Source organism: Macaca mulatta, chromosome 6, assembly GCF_049350105.2.
Source record: "Macaca mulatta isolate MMU2019108-1 chromosome 6, T2T-MMU8v2.0, whole genome shotgun sequence".
Classification (NCBI taxonomy): Eukaryota; Metazoa; Chordata; class Mammalia; order Primates; family Cercopithecidae; genus Macaca; species Macaca mulatta.
This window is the reverse complement of record NC_133411.1, coordinates 162,744,061-162,759,464: the sequence shown is the minus strand read 5'-3', so window position 1 is coordinate 162,759,464 and position 15,404 is coordinate 162,744,061. Positions and strand designations below refer to the sequence as shown.

The 15,404-nt window shown below is 42.3% G+C and overlaps 1 long non-coding RNA gene across 1 annotated transcript; it reads left to right on the top strand.

Moving 5' to 3' along the window:
- The first annotated feature begins 2,757 nt into the window (after positions 1-2,757).
- On the top strand, positions 2,758-14,285 carry LOC144341254 (uncharacterized). The gene is made up of 4 exons (XR_013418137.1): positions 2,758-2,839; positions 3,377-3,550; positions 5,945-6,190; positions 14,250-14,285. It is a non-coding gene; the product is annotated as an uncharacterized LOC144341254 (long non-coding RNA).
- The last annotated feature ends 1,119 nt before the right edge of the window (positions 14,286-15,404 follow it).

Here is a 15,404-nt window from a genome sequence, read left to right as displayed (position 1 = left end):
CTGAAGGCTCCACTGGGCTGGGCATCCAAGATGGTTGCCTCCCATGACTGACAGTTGAAGCTGGCAGTTGACAAGAGTGCTCCCCCAGGGTCTCTCCATGTGGTCATGCATGTCACAGCATGTTGGCTGGGTTCTCAGAGGGAGCATCGCAAAATTGAGTGGTCCAAAAAAGGAAGCAGAAGCCACCTGACTGGTTGAGGGCTGATTCCAGAACTGACACCACTTCTGCCATATTCTACTGGTCCTTGTAGTCACAAGCCCACCAAGATTCTAGGAGATCAAGTAGATGTCACTTCCTGATGGGTGGGTGGAGGTTGGGGGGGCAAAATCACATTGCAGAAGACGGTGTGGGATGGGGAAGGTTGTAACTGTCTTTGGAAATGGGAGAAAAACTTCTGTCATGGCATCTTTATTTCCCCTTCCTCCCAAGAATTTGCAAACGTCTGTGGTAACCTGCTGAGTGATATAAATGACATTGTGGCTTTTCTTCCCCAACTCTGTCAGCCCTGGGGGCAGGAGGGAGATGCATGCCAGTTGAAAGAATCATGGAAAATGTGTAAAACCTTTCACTGTCTGGCAAAACAGGAATATTAAATATTTTTTAAAAATACCTTACTGGAACAACCATGCTCATACTCATAAAAATGAAATTATTTTTAAACTTGTTTTAGAAAATGTTCATAATAAAACATCCTGTACTTGAATTATTAAAAACAATGTTGAGTAAAGAATTGCTTAATTTAGTAAATAATTCTAAAGCAAGTCATTATTTTCTCCAAAGTTGAATTTGCTAAAAGCACTCCAAGAATTTTATTACAAGCACGACTGCATAATGTAATTGTGTAATTAGTAATACATCTGACACTGTTGGAAAGATTCAGTTTTACTTGGGGCAGGAACAAAATGTAGTTCTTATTTTTTAAGACTGCATGAGGGACACTGCCTTGTTTTGCTGGTGGAGATTTTTTGTTTGTCTTAAAAATATATTGTATGATTGAGGTAATAGAGAAAATAACCAACATTTATTAATATTGGATCTGTGGATAGAATATGTAGTTTGAAGTTAGACTGACCTGACCTAGGTTTAATCCCGATGCTACCTCTTACTACCTGTAATTTTTTTTCCCAAAGATCTCATATTCTTTATTTATAATAGGAATAATAATGTCTATTTCTTGAGACTGTCTTAACTCTTAAATAAGATAATGTACAAAGATTGTGCTAAGTACATAGGAGGTACAGATGGAGTATCCTTACTTCAAAAATCTGAAATCTGAAATGCTCCAAAATTCAAAACTTATGGAATTCTGACATGATGCTCAAAGGAAATGTTCATGGGAGCATTTTCAGATTAGGGAGACTGGTAAGTATAATGTGAACATTCCAAAATAAAAAAAAAATCCAAAATTTGCAATGCTCCTGGTCTTAAGCATTTCAGACAAAATAAACTCAACTTGTACTAGGTTAGATTCCTTTGTCATTCCCATCTGTTTCTGTTTGAGCACTTGATTTTGTGAGTGGTTGGCTTGGATGGTCAGTTTAAGTTCCATTTCAGTTGTGTTTGTTGGACACAGGCCAGGGTTGGTGAGTAAGCTCAACTGTCATTTTTTCACCTAGATACACCAAAGAAAGTGTCTGTTCAATTTGTCGACAGCCTACATGCTTAGAATGCTTTGAAATAACAGTTATAAGCTACATCTTACATCGATGAGCTTTTCTTGTATTATTTGGTTTGGAGGTACAAATGTTCATTTAGGAGTTAGGAAGCTATTGCTGTAATGTAAGGGGTGGTGACTTCTGCATGACTGACAAGCTGTGTTTTGTCTAAGTTTTAGATTATATTCCCCGTGTAGTAGGCAGAATTCTAAAATGACCTCCCATGACCCTCACCCTTGTAAAATCTCCTTGCCTTGAATGTAGACAAAACTTGTGATTATCACAGGCTGTCACTCCCAGGGTTGTGTTATGGCGTACAGCAAAAGGGATTGTGTAGCTGTTATAAAGGGTACTAACTGGTTGACTTTGAGTTAACCAAATGGGTGGGCCTCACCTAACTACATATCGGCCCTTTACATCTGAGTCTAGAGGTTAAAGACAGGAAAAGTGGGAGATTCAAAACATGAGGAGGACTCAATGTGAGAAGATTCTCCATTGCTGGCTTTTAGAGATGGAGGGGGCCACATGGTAAGGCTAGAGAGTGCCTCTAGGAGTTGAGAGTGAACCCTGGCTGATAGCCAGCATGAAACAGAGCCCTTAGTCCTATAACCCCAAGAAATGGAATTCTGCCTACAACCATGAGAGCTTGAAAGGGGATCCTTGAGCTGTAGAAAGGATGGCAGCTCAACACCTTAATTTCAGCCTTTTGGGATCAAAGAGCAGAGGGCTCAGCCATCTTATGCCTAGACTTCTGACCTACAGAAACTAGGAAAAAATAGTTTTACCATATTGTTTTAAGCCACTAAGTCTGTGGTGATTTGTTACACAACAATAGAAAACTAATTTGCCCAGTAATTCTTATTGTGAGATCTCAAGTCGAATTGTTTTTTTTCTGTCGTTGTCAGTTTCCTTGCCTTTAAGTAACAGGATTTTCTAGTCTAGAACACTGGTACTCATAATAACTGTGTATTAAAATCACTTAGATTGTGAGGGGAAGCTTTAAATGTAGATTCCAGACCTTTCTCCTGATGTCCTGAATCAGACAATCTGGGAGCAAGGCTGGGGGTTGCACTGTTAACTGGTTTCCTAGGTGATTCTGATGTTTGTGGGGCTGGATCCCAATGGGCAGGACATCTGCCTATACCCTGGAATAAGAATATACAGTCTCTTCTAGCACTGACAGGTAGAGTTGGCAAGGAAGTCCTTTTTTTTTTTTTTTTTTTTTACAGTCAAGTATATTCAGTGCTCACTAGGTGTAAGGCATTGTGTGAGGGCTGTCTACCTTCTCTTGTTAAATCCTTGTAACGAACTATAATGACCTGTAAGGTAGGCACAATTATTAGCCAGTCTTCACTGTAGCTTGAGGAAACAGGGCCAAATTTACACAATGCATAAGGGGTAGAACTGGAATTTGAACACTGATCTTTGTCATTCCCAGTTGGGGGCTCTTAACCACTAAGTATATCCCGTGCTGTAAAATGGAGTGTCTGTTCGTTTCTGTACGTGTAGTGCTAAACACACTGTCTGGCACATGATAGATGAATAATAAACACATTTTGCTTATTAAATTCTCTGGAACTCCACCGCGACACCCAGTGCAGAGCAGTTTTTGTGACAATGGAGAGGGAGGAGGAGGCTGGCCAGGACCTTTTCTATGTTGGGGCTCCCTGCCCACTGCTGCCTCTCTGTGTCAATTCTGCCTCGTTTTCTTTCTCTACAGTTGTCTCTTTATGTAGAATGAGCTAACAGCAGCCACTCCCATCCTGTGGGATCCTGCTTCCCTTGCCATAGCTGATTAACCCAGGGTAAGACATTGGGAATTGGAAACTTGGGGTGGAAAGACTCTGATCGTGGTGGTCCCTGGAGCCAAATCCCATTCCACGGCAATGTTCTGGTAAGAAGGCCCACACAGCCTTCCCTGCTGCCCAAGCCCCTGGAGCCAGCCCACCTCCTTTCTTCTGGAACATTCCAGCACCTTTCCATTAAGTTCCCTTTGTAGCTTAAGAGGTTCTCTTTGTGCCAAAGAACCTCTGCTAATGGAGGAGTAGAGACTTGCTGAGCTGAAGGGCATCTGAAATGTCATCTTCTTCTTTGTGTGGTCTGGCTGGGCATGGCAGGGCACTCTCTGCTTGATGTGACTCCTTCAGACCCTTCAGACTGGCCCAGTTTTCTTAACTCATTCATGCTCTTCCACCCTTCCACTACCTCTCCAAAATGGACTCAGCTTAGAGGATGCCATACGAGCCCCACCTCCTCTACGTGAAAGGCTTAAAAGAGCCGTACCATAAATATTTACGATATCTTTCCTCCCTGCTTCATTCCCTGACATTTTCTCCACCTTTAATTTTCACTAGTTATAACACAAAGAAGTTCTAAAGGTAAGAAAAATCTATTTTCTGTATGAATTGTCGCAAATCCCAACTTAGTGGTGTCATAATAGCTAACATTTTTGTGCTAACTCTTAAAAGCCAGGTTTACTAATGTAAGTTAAGTGCTTCATGAAGTTAGATGTGCTTAATATAATTTTCTCAAAAAATTCATTGAGGTGTCATTACTATTATTCCTTGTTTCATAGATGAGGAAATTGAGAGGTTTAAAGGTTCTAAATGAATAAAAGTATATTCCAGAGCTGTCTGTGTCCAAACAGTGATAGCAAGATCAAATTGTAAAGCATCTCTATTTCGTTCTTCTGCCACCATCTCCATGCCATTTATTTTGGATACTGGGAAAATAGAAAGACCGTGCTGAACATTTCAGGGTAATGTGAGTGGTACAAGAAAGTTGGACACGAAAGGAGATCATGTAACTGGTGAGGGTGAAGAATTCAGGAAGACTTTCCTGAGAGGTATGGCAGATTTTCTAAAGAAGGCTGCAACAGTATTTTCCATCCCACATGTTTTTCTAGAATCTTAACACTCCTACATGAAGAGGTAGGGTCTGTGTCCCCTCCCCTTGAACTTGGGTGCATCTTTGTGACTGCCTGGACAGACAGAGTACAGAGGAAGGAACATAATGTGACTTCTGAGGCTAAATCATAAAAATGCCATGTTCTTTTATCTTATTGAGAAGCTCCCTCTTGCAACCCAGTCACCGTGCTGTTTAGAAGCCCAACCAACTCATTAAGAGGAACTGAAACCCATATCCTTGGCTGAGGTCCCAGCCAAGAGGTAGTACCATTTTTTTTAAGCAGTATAAGTGAGTGATCTTGAAACTAGATCCTCTAGTCTTCAGATGAGCTACCCCAGCTGATGCCATATATAGCAGAAGTAAGCCATTCCCCTAGGTCCTGCCTAAATTACGGATTCATAAGCAAAATAAATGATGGTTATTTTAGGCCATCAAGTTTGAGGTGCTTTATTAAACAGCAACAGATTAATGACACAAAAGAGGCTTTGAAAGATAAGCATCTTTCCAAACAAGGTTCAGAGGGCCATATGCTGCTTATTGACAGCTAGTAGTAGTAGTAATAAAAATAAATGTTATATAATAATGATACCACTCTTAGTAACTGTAGTGGTAGTTAAGTTTTACTAAGTTCTTTTTTGTGCTATGCTCATGCTAAGTGGTTCATACTATGTCTTATTTAATTCTAATAATGACTCTAGGTAGGTACTATTACCTTCATTTTACAGATGAGGAAACTGGGGCTTAGAGAATTTCACTTCTCTTTATAGCCACCCAGATTCTAACAAACTCACTTTTGTAGTATTCCCAGGCTCGAACATTTCCTTCCTGCTTGCCCAAACTACCAGATGATTCATTCTTTCATCCAGGCAGGGCTCATTTAGCCCTTTCATGGAAAGGAATGCTTTTAATCAGAGTCACAGTAAAGTGAGGATGACTGGAAGGTAGACAGATGTGTTTTTTCACCTGTCTATTTGCATTTTCAAGGTGGATATTTGCTAATCAATTTGAAAGCTCTTGTGTAGTGCATTTCTGTAGAGCTATCCGGAGGCAGAGGACCTCTTCCTAGCACTTGTCAAATGACTTTGTGCCTTAGACAAAGGCCAAAAATCCATCTGACATAGTCCTGGCAGCTCACACTTGTTCCTCTTTTGGCAGTTTGGAAAGTGGGCTGCTATATATCATCCCCTCTAATCTCTGCCCCAAACTGAGTTGTGCTATCACCCTTATTTTACCTTTAAGGAACCCACAGCTCAGGCAAGTTCATAGCATGCCCAGGATCACACAGAAGAACCAAGACCAAACGTGGATCTTCTAACTTCAAAAGCTGAGTCCACTCTGCAACATGACATGCTGTATCTCCCACACTATGTGAATGATTCAGGAAGGTGGATGATAAGAGACAGCAGCCAGCAGAAGGAAAGTAGTGATCCAAACACCTAAGAGGAATCCTAAACAGTGGAGAAAGGAGAGCAAACATTAAAAACTCGTGGATAGAAAAAAAAGAGGAAAAGAAAACCATTTGGAAGTGTTCATTGAGTTGATGCACTGGATAATTTAATAAGCTGTCTGTTCTGATCTGTCTTGCTTCCCTGCTCTTAGCAGGGTGCCATATGAAAGCTCCTACACGGTAATTATAATGGATGATCTTTCCCCCTGTCTGGGATCTTTATGGTGTGATTTGGATAGCTCAGCTGCTAAGCTGTTTTTCTTGGGAGGCAGAGTGTGGGGCATGTGTGAAAATATGTGTGAGAGCTTGTGTGTGTGTTGCGGGGGTAAGGGACAGTGGCTGGGATTGGCCCTTAGAATCTCTTTTCCATTGTGGCAACATTTTTTTCTGCTGCCTCTTGGGATCTTGGTGCCAGGGTAACCTTCCTGCCTTCTACCTGATCACATCTTTCTCAGACTATATAGCCTCAGGACTCAAATTCCTGCCAAATGTCAATAAATTCATCAGATTAATGAATCCTTTCCTAGCTAATATGGTTCTCATTCAGTTAGTTAATCAACAAATAATTATTAAAAGCCTGGAAGTGCCAGGCACTGAGAATATCCATCCTCTCATGGACATGGGTTTTAGTGGAGGAGATTGTGGGAAGCAAGAAAACAAATAAGTATGAATTTCAGACACTAATAAGTGATAAGAATAATATGATGGCATGTGTTTTTGTTTGGGTGATCAGGGGACTAAGTGATGTCTAAGGGCCCTGAAATCCAATTTGGACCTAAATCTAATCTAACCTGTCTCTAATGTGATCTAAAGGAAGAAGAAAGAAAGGAAATCTTGTCAAAGAACTCACTTAGGAAAACTCTTTTCCAATTTGGCTTCCTGTGTATTGATGAGGCAGGCTGTCCTGTTACTTGGCATGCCAACTACCAACTATTTCTTGCTTTGACATCACAGGTCTCATTTCAGGATAATGGTGACAATGGTGATGACTGTTAATAAACACAATGTTTTAAATTCTATGGAGAATAAAAGAATTTAAAACATACAATTGGGAATTGCTCTCAAGAGATTTGCTTTGATCCTTTCAGATGGGGTGTGCTAACTGGAGATATCTTGAACAAGTTCCTATCTCTCTGGGCCTCAGTTTCCCCATCTGTAATATGACAGTATTGGGCTAGATCAGTGGTTCTCAAACTGTGGTCCCTGAACCATTAGTGGCAGCAGCACTTGAGCGCTTGCTAGACATGCAAATTCTCAGGCCCTACCCCAGATCCACTGAATCAGAAACTAAACCCTGGCAATCTGTGTTTTAAGGAGCCCTCCAGGTGAGTCTAATGCACCAAAAATCTAAACACCACTGAATAAGATGATCCCTGAGGCCTTCCCGACTGCCTGTTTTTGCTTCTCAGACTTGTTGGATGAAACTGGCCTGGAGTGGGATCCCCAGAGGGAGGGATGAGAAATGGAGGAAGGTGCCTTTCCTGGTGCTTCCCTCCCCTTTGAAAGTTTTAATGCCTCCTTCTTATCCCTGCTTTCTCTCAGTGTCCTCTGGTGATAGGAGCTTATTAAGATGGGGGATTTTCCACAGGCCTGTTTCAGAGGTCCTGGGGAGGGGTTTTAATTGCCAGACTTCACATTGAGGGTGTTAACATTTATTAAAGTCAGTTCCTCTGATTGCCTTTTAACAAGGCGGTGACTGTACATAGGAGATAACACTGGGCCCAGCCCTGTGGGGCCTCAGAGGCAGCTTACAATAATCAGGCCCAGGGAAAACAGAAAGGCAGCCTGGAATAGTGGTAGCAGAGACACAGCAGCAGCTCTCATGCTGTCTGTGCTGGGGTGGCTGGGCTGGCGGAGGGGTCCAGACTGTTGTGGGATCTGGGGTGGTTTCAGTCAACAAGGTGGGCCTGGGGAAGTAGAAGGGAAAGGCTAGCAAGGTCCTGTTCAGGAACAGAACCATTACAGAGATGGGGCAGAGAGGGCCAAAGCTCCGGCCTCTTTTGTAATGTAGATTTGGGTCTTATCACTTTCATAATTTTGTGAGGAGGGATAGAAGATGGACTATATGCTATTGGGTAGTGGAGGGTGGAAAATGGTTCCAAAGCCCTCGTTCTAGTTTGGATTTGTTGCAATTGCTCTTGGCTCCTGGCCCTTTCCTCTGTGGCCTCCTATTGGCTCACACACCACAAGGTTACTTTTTCTTTCTTTTTCTTTTTAAACATTTCAAAAGCTGTAAGGGTACAAGTGGTTTTTGGTTTCATGGATGAATTGTATGGTGGTGAAGCCTAAGATTTTAGTGCACCCATCACCTAAGTAGTGTACCTTGTACCCACTATGCAGTTTTTATCCCTCACCCACTTTCCAAAACCCTGCTTCTGAGACTCCAATGTCCATTATACCACTCTGTTTGCCTTTGTGTACCCATAGCTTAGCTCTCACTTATAAGTAGGAACATGCAGTGTTTGTTTTTCCATTCCTGAGTTACTCACTTAGAATAATAGCCACTAGCTCCAGATTGCTGCAAAGGACATTATTTCATTCTTCTGTATGGCTGAATAGTATTTCATGGTGTGTATATACCACATTTTCTTTTTTAGTTCTTTCTGTTTTTTGAGACAAGGCCTTGCTCCAGGCTGGAGTGCAGTGGTGCAATCTCAGCTCACTGCAACCTCCGCCTCCTGGGCCCAAGGGATCCTCCCACCTCAGCCTCCCAAGTAGGTGGGACTACAGGTGCATGGCACCACATGCGGCTAATTTTTTTCTTCTTTGTATTTTTGGTAGAGATGAAGGTTTCACCATGTTGCCCAGGCTGGTCTTGAACTCCTGGGATCAAGCAATCTGCCCGCCTCAACCTCCCAAAGTGCTGGGATTGCAGGCGTGAGCCACCATGCCCAGCCCACATTTTCTTTATCCACTCATCAGTTGATGGGCACTTAGGCTGGTTCCATATCTTTGCAACCGTGAATTGTGCTGCAATAAACATATGTGTACTGGTGTCTTTTTGATATGATGACTTCTTTTCCTTTGGATAGATACCTGGTAGTGGAACTGCTGGATGGAATGTTAGATCTGCTTTTATTTCTTTGAGAAATCTCTGTACTGTTTTCCAGTTGTACTAATTTACATTCCCACCAGCAGTGTATAAGCATTCCATATTCACCACATCCATGTCTATGCCAACATCTATTGTTTTTTGCCTTTTTAATAATGGCCGTTCTGGCAGGAGTGAGGTGGTGTCTCATTGTGGTTTTAATTTGCATTTCCCTAATGATTAGTAATTTTGAGTATCTTTTCATACCTTTTTCGGCCATTTGTATATCTTGTTTTGAGAAATATCTATTCATATCAGTTGCCCACTTTTTAATGGAATGATTTGTTTTTTTCTTTACAGCAGCAATTTTCAAACTGCATTCTCCTGGTCTTAAGAACTCAGCTTCCACTTCATCAGATCAAAGATCCAAGGAGTTGAATGGCTCTCATTTCTCTGGGGTCTGTGAGGAGAGGAACGGCCTCTGTTCCTTCCTCCCCTTCACCTGGGGCATCTCTCATTTCATCTGGTTTTTGTCACAGAAGTTTGAAAGTATTATCACCAATAAAAAAGAAAAAAAAAAAAAAAACCATTGGAAAGCACCATGCTTGATTGCTTCTTTTTCTGTGATGAACTCTGCCTTCCTTCCCTGCTCCTACCTACCCTTTCTCTCCATTTCCCCACTTGGTGAAAGGCAGACCCAGCTCAGCAGTTGCCTCTTCTCTCTCTTCTTCGTCTTAGCATCCAGCTGTCACTACATGGTGGAGATTCTCCTCACCAGAGGCTCCAGAACCGGTCTCTTCTTTCCTTCCCCTCCCTTATGGTTATAGCTCAGGTCTTTGTTGCTTCTTGCCTGGACTTGCTCAGAACTGGTTGTTCTGTTTCTGGTCCTGCTCCCTCACATCCTTGTAGCCTGCACCCAGAGTGACCTTGCCAAATGTGACTCTGAGCAGGTTATTCCCTGCTCAATGCCTCATTTTTGCCCATCAAGCCAATCTCCTTGGTTCAGGGGTTTAGGCCCTCCACGAGCTGTGCTTTTCAGTCTTATCACTCTCTGCTCAGCCAAGCCAATCTCCTTCTGGTTTACTCAATACCTTTCAAGAGTCAGCTCAGGTGTCACTTTCTCTCTGGTTCCTGTCCCTGACTCCGTGAGCTGAGTAAATTATTCCATTTGATAGGCAGATTACCCTTAAGATTATAATTTTATAACTGTCTTCTCCACAAGCCTGTGAATTCCTCAAGGGTACAGTGAGCATGGACCATTCGTCTTTGTACCCGTGATATATAGCAGGTACATTATAAGGACTCTTTTGAATGCTGCAGGGCTGTTCAAAGGACTTCTTTGGTCCCTTCCCACCCTTGTTTTCAAAGTACAGTGGTATTTGCTTGGAGGTGAATGGTCAAAGTACAACTCAGGCTGCTGTGTTGGTGAAATGTAGTGAGCAGCTGGGTGGGCGCTGAAGGGCTGAGTCATCGTGCGACCCTTCTCCTTCATTGCCTTGGGCTGGTCATTTGGCTTCTCTGGAATTTGGTTTTTCTACCCATGTATTTGATAACTTGACAGCAGTAAGAAATTTCTGTCTCTTTGGCACACAAAGATTGAGATGCAGTAGCAAGTTCTACCAGTGCGTATCCCACTAATAATAATAAATACTTATCAAACTGTTGAGCATGTCCCAAGCACTGAGCAAAGGCTAAGCTCTACCCACTTTGTCTTATCTAATTCCTCTTACAACCCAAGGAAGTAGGTACAATTACCTCCAATTACTGAAGGCTCAGAAACACGTAAGCTACTTGTGCAAGGTCAGGAAGAGTAGGGATTCAAATCCAGGTGTTGAAGACTCCAAATGACTAACTAGTGGGCTGTCTGTCTCGTGGTCTGAGGAAGGTGAAATATGCCCTTACAATCATTGAAAGTGCTATACAGCCCCTGGCTAGGAGGGAACTATACCCAGCACTGCTTTCTACAGCATGCAAATACAGGTACCACATGTTCCCTTCCTGGGCTTCCTAGAACCTCATTATGGGGATGATGAAAATGATGGTGATGATGTAACTGCAGTAAAAATATGCTCAGGAGATAGTCGCCACCACCCACAGGAACTGGCTCACCTCTGTCCTTACTTCATACCACTCTTGTCCTTTATCACCCTTCTCTGGCCATATGCACCTACTTGCTGTTCCCTGTACATGCCAAGCTTGTTGCTGCCTCAGAGACTTTGCAGTTGCTATTCCCTCTGCATGAATGCCCTTCCACCTACTCTTCATGGCTTTTATCACTCGCTGCCCAGTTCTAACATCACCTCCTCAGAAAGGTCTTTCCTGACTCCTTGTCTAAAATATTTCCCTCTCTTCTGCAATTTACATCCTGTCCCTTCCCTCTGTTAGTTTCTTTTATAGCAGTCTGCATACTTTGTAGTTATTTTCTTCACTTTTAAAAATATCCTTCCCCTCCTCCCTCAAACAGGAACCCAGAGGGCAGGAGCTTTATCTGTATTATGCACTGCAGTATTCTTACCCTGTGCCTGGCCCACGGTGATGATAAAAAAATTGCTGAGTGAATAACCAAATGAATGAAGGATGACTTATTCTCACTTTACTTTTCCTATTCTAGGCTGGACAACACTTGAACTCACCCAATAACCTTGGCCAATCTTCTTAACCTCTCTGGGCTTCTGTTTTCATGCCTCTAGAATAAAGGAGTTGAACTAGAACAGGGGTCAGCAGGTGTTTCCTAAAGGGCCAGAAAATAAATAATTTTAGGCTCTGAGGGCCACGCAGTCTCTGCTGCAATGACTGATCTCTGCTGTTCTAGTGTGAAAGCAGCCATAGACAATATGTCAATGAAAGAGCATGGCTGTGTTTTAATAAAACAAGAGGCCAGCCCGTGGGCCATAGTTTTTTGATCCCTGGACTAGACAGCCACTACAGACCATCCTCATTTGGACGTTTTAAATTCCCTATTGGCCATCTTGTAAGGAGCTCTCCTTGGCTTCAACTTCTTGGCCTTCATGATTAAAATCCCTCTTCTGGTGGCATGCATGTTGTGGACCCCTCAAAGGGGCAAAGCAATGTGGAAAGTAAACATAGACCCACTAAAGTTGTGTGGCACACCAAGACTGTAGGCGATGTTTGAAGGCTTTCCTGAGATGGTTAGAAGCACTTAGATTATAGAATTTGGTGACTACCTTTGGAAAGGATCCAGAAGTTTTCTTTCTCAAGATTTTTTCCTCCCCTTCTCTGGAGACTTGTCTAATCTCCTCAACCTTCACAGAACTCCTTGAGCTCTGAAACCCTGAGCACTCGGTCTGTGCGTGACACCTCATCTGCTCAGTTGCGTTGTCTTTCTTACCCACAAATGCGTGTCTTCTTTCCCCACTGAATTATAATCTCCTTGACAACAGAGAATTTTCTTCCTTTCTTTCTCTGAAATGGCATCTAATATTGTTCTGAGCATACAGAAGTGCTGAATAAACATCAATTGACATTCTAAGAGCCCCCTGCCCTCCTTTCCTGTTATGCGTTGTTCAGGAGGCTCATGCCCTTGTGAGGACAGAGCTTGATGATGACTTTTCCTTTTTTGGATTCTGTTCCTTGTGATGTGTGGGTTCTGCCACCTGTCTGCTGGTTACCAGATACTTATCAGTGATATTTATAGTCAGGCTCTTTGGCTGGCCATGATGGTCAATTGGATATCATCTGAGCCCACAGAAGTCAGAGGCAAGGCAATTGCGTGGGAGATGAAGATCAGATGGGACTTGAGAACTGCATGAGAAGTAAAAACATTCCAGATTTAAGATTCAGCTCTGCCACTAACTTGCTGAAGGACTTTAAGCAAACCACATAGCAAGTCACTTCAACAAGCCATAGTCTCCTTTTCTTTATTTAAATGGAGATTAAGTGAAATAATTTATATTAAGGTACTGGTAAAAAGTAAAGAATCATGCTCATATCATAATAATCATTAGTAATGAGCTGCCATCACCTCTCACCTCTCTACTGGTCTCCCCGCTCCCACCCTTGCCCATTGAGTCTGTTGTCTAAATGGCAGCCGGAGTTATCATATAAAGGTGAGTTGGATCTTAGATCTTGTCACTCCTCTGCGAAACCTCCAATGGCTCCCATCTCACTCACAGCCCAAGTCCTAATAATGGCCCCTTGGGCCCCACATGTCCTGGCCCCGTGTCCTCTGACCTCATTTCCTTCAAAACTCCATCCCAGCCACCTGCTCTTCTATATTGTTCCCACTGCAGAGGCGTTGCTCTTGCTCTCCTTTTATCTAGAATGTTCTTTCCCTAGATATCAACACAGCTCACTGCATCATCTGTTTCAAGACATTACCCAAAGGTCACTTTTCTCAGTGAGGCCTTTCCTGGGCATCCTTCTTTAAAAATTGCTTCCTATCTCCCATTCCTGCTTAAATTTTCTCTGCAGTACTTGGTACCAGCTAACATAATATTTATATCACTTGTTTTGTTTTTATCTGCTCCTGTACCCTGTGAAAATTTCATGAGGGCAGAGAGTTTTATTGATGTACTTACTGCTATATTCCCAGTGTTAGCACAGGGCTTGACACATAGTCGGTGCTTAATAAATATTTGTCAAGCAAATAACAGAAGTTACCATTTCATTAGCTCAAAAAGGGGCCTGCTGGGGCACATCGGAACTGTGTGCATTCAGTTTAATACTTGGTTGATATGGATTCATCCATTTGCTACAGCTTGGTGCAACTAATGCTCACCTCTTTCCACCCGGTCTCTAGGAAGACAGCATATTGAAGTGACTAGGGGTTTGGGCGTGGCCATCAGACCTAGACTCACTAGCTGTGTGTGTTTCACAAATAACCTACCTCTCTGAACTTGGGTGTCTCGACTATAAAATGATAGCTTCTACCTTGTAAAGTTTTTATAAGGATTAAATGGAGAATTCTTAATTCATATAAAGTGTTTAGACAGGTCTTTAGCCCATGGTAAAGTTTTGGCTAACGGTAAGTATTTTTATGTTAATAGCAGTATAATAACATCATAAGCATCTTCCAAGAGTGCATAGGCACAAGCATAATTTTAATAACTACTATTTTTGTGTGAATTTGCTGAGTTGTCCCAAACATGTCTTTTGTGTTTAAATTTTATATCATCTGCTATTAAGACAGGCATGCCAATTTCCTTTTTTCTACTTCGTTCCATTCTCCCTATCTTTCCTTTACTCCAGGATGAATATTCATCCCATCTGCACCACTTACTGGCCATGTGTCTTGACTCCAGCCACTATACCACTAAAAGCCTCAGTTTCCTTATCTGCATAATGGGACTGAAAATCTCAGCCTTTCCTACTTTGCAGAGACAATGAGTGGACAACTTGGGAAGATGGATGTAAACAGTAAACCTACAAATATCAGGTTTGCTCCTCATTTTTATTGCCTCTCCCCAGCAATGAGTGTTTTTGTATGCCCCGCCGAACCTCTCTATTCTTGCCCATCCTGAGGAATTAGCTGTAGCATGTGCACAATGGACACAGCTTGCTTTTTTGTCTCTGATTCCATGGGTGTATGATAGATGCCTCCCTGAAGCCAAGATAGAGTTCTTCTTTGGAGAACCATTTTTAAAAATGTTATATTGGAGATGACTTTCAGTTCAGCATGATAATTTAATTTTAATTATTGATGTGACTTGAACCTGGCATTTTGGATCTGTTTAGGCCTCTTGAAAGCTTGAAGATTTTTCAACATTGTGAGGCCACTAATTTACTATCTATCCAGAGGTTTTCTGCATCAAGTAAACATACTGTAATTTCATTAATATAGTTCTCTGGAGAAATCAACTGTATCCTTGGTGCTGAACTGGGAAATTCATCAGGCAGGAGAGAGAATAGTGGTGAATGCAGGCCCTGAGATGGCAATTAGGAGCAGGGAATCAGATTCATTCCCTTTCTCCTTATCTCCTTTGTCTGTAGGTCTCTGCCGAGTTTAGGACTTCAGCCCTCTGCCCCCACTAGGTTTATAATACTGTTATGGAAAAAACAAAATAAACCAAAATACCTCTTGGAAACCAGCTAGTTCAGGGATGGCAAATGGGTTTCTTTTCTGGTGCCAATAGACAGGTGGTGCTTGCCTGAAGCAAGTTGTTGAAGATTTCAAGTCCACATCCCCTTATTTAGCAATTTATTTTGTACTTACCATGCACCAGGAATTGTTCTAAGCCCCTTAACTTGTGTTAACTCATTTAATCCTAGTAACAATGTGATGAGGCATGCACGATGAATAATCCCTTCTCCACAGATGAGAAAACTGAACTATCTGGCCCCAAATCAGATACCTTGTAAAGGGTGGAGGTGGGATTCAAACCAGGCAGTCGGTTCCCTTAAGCT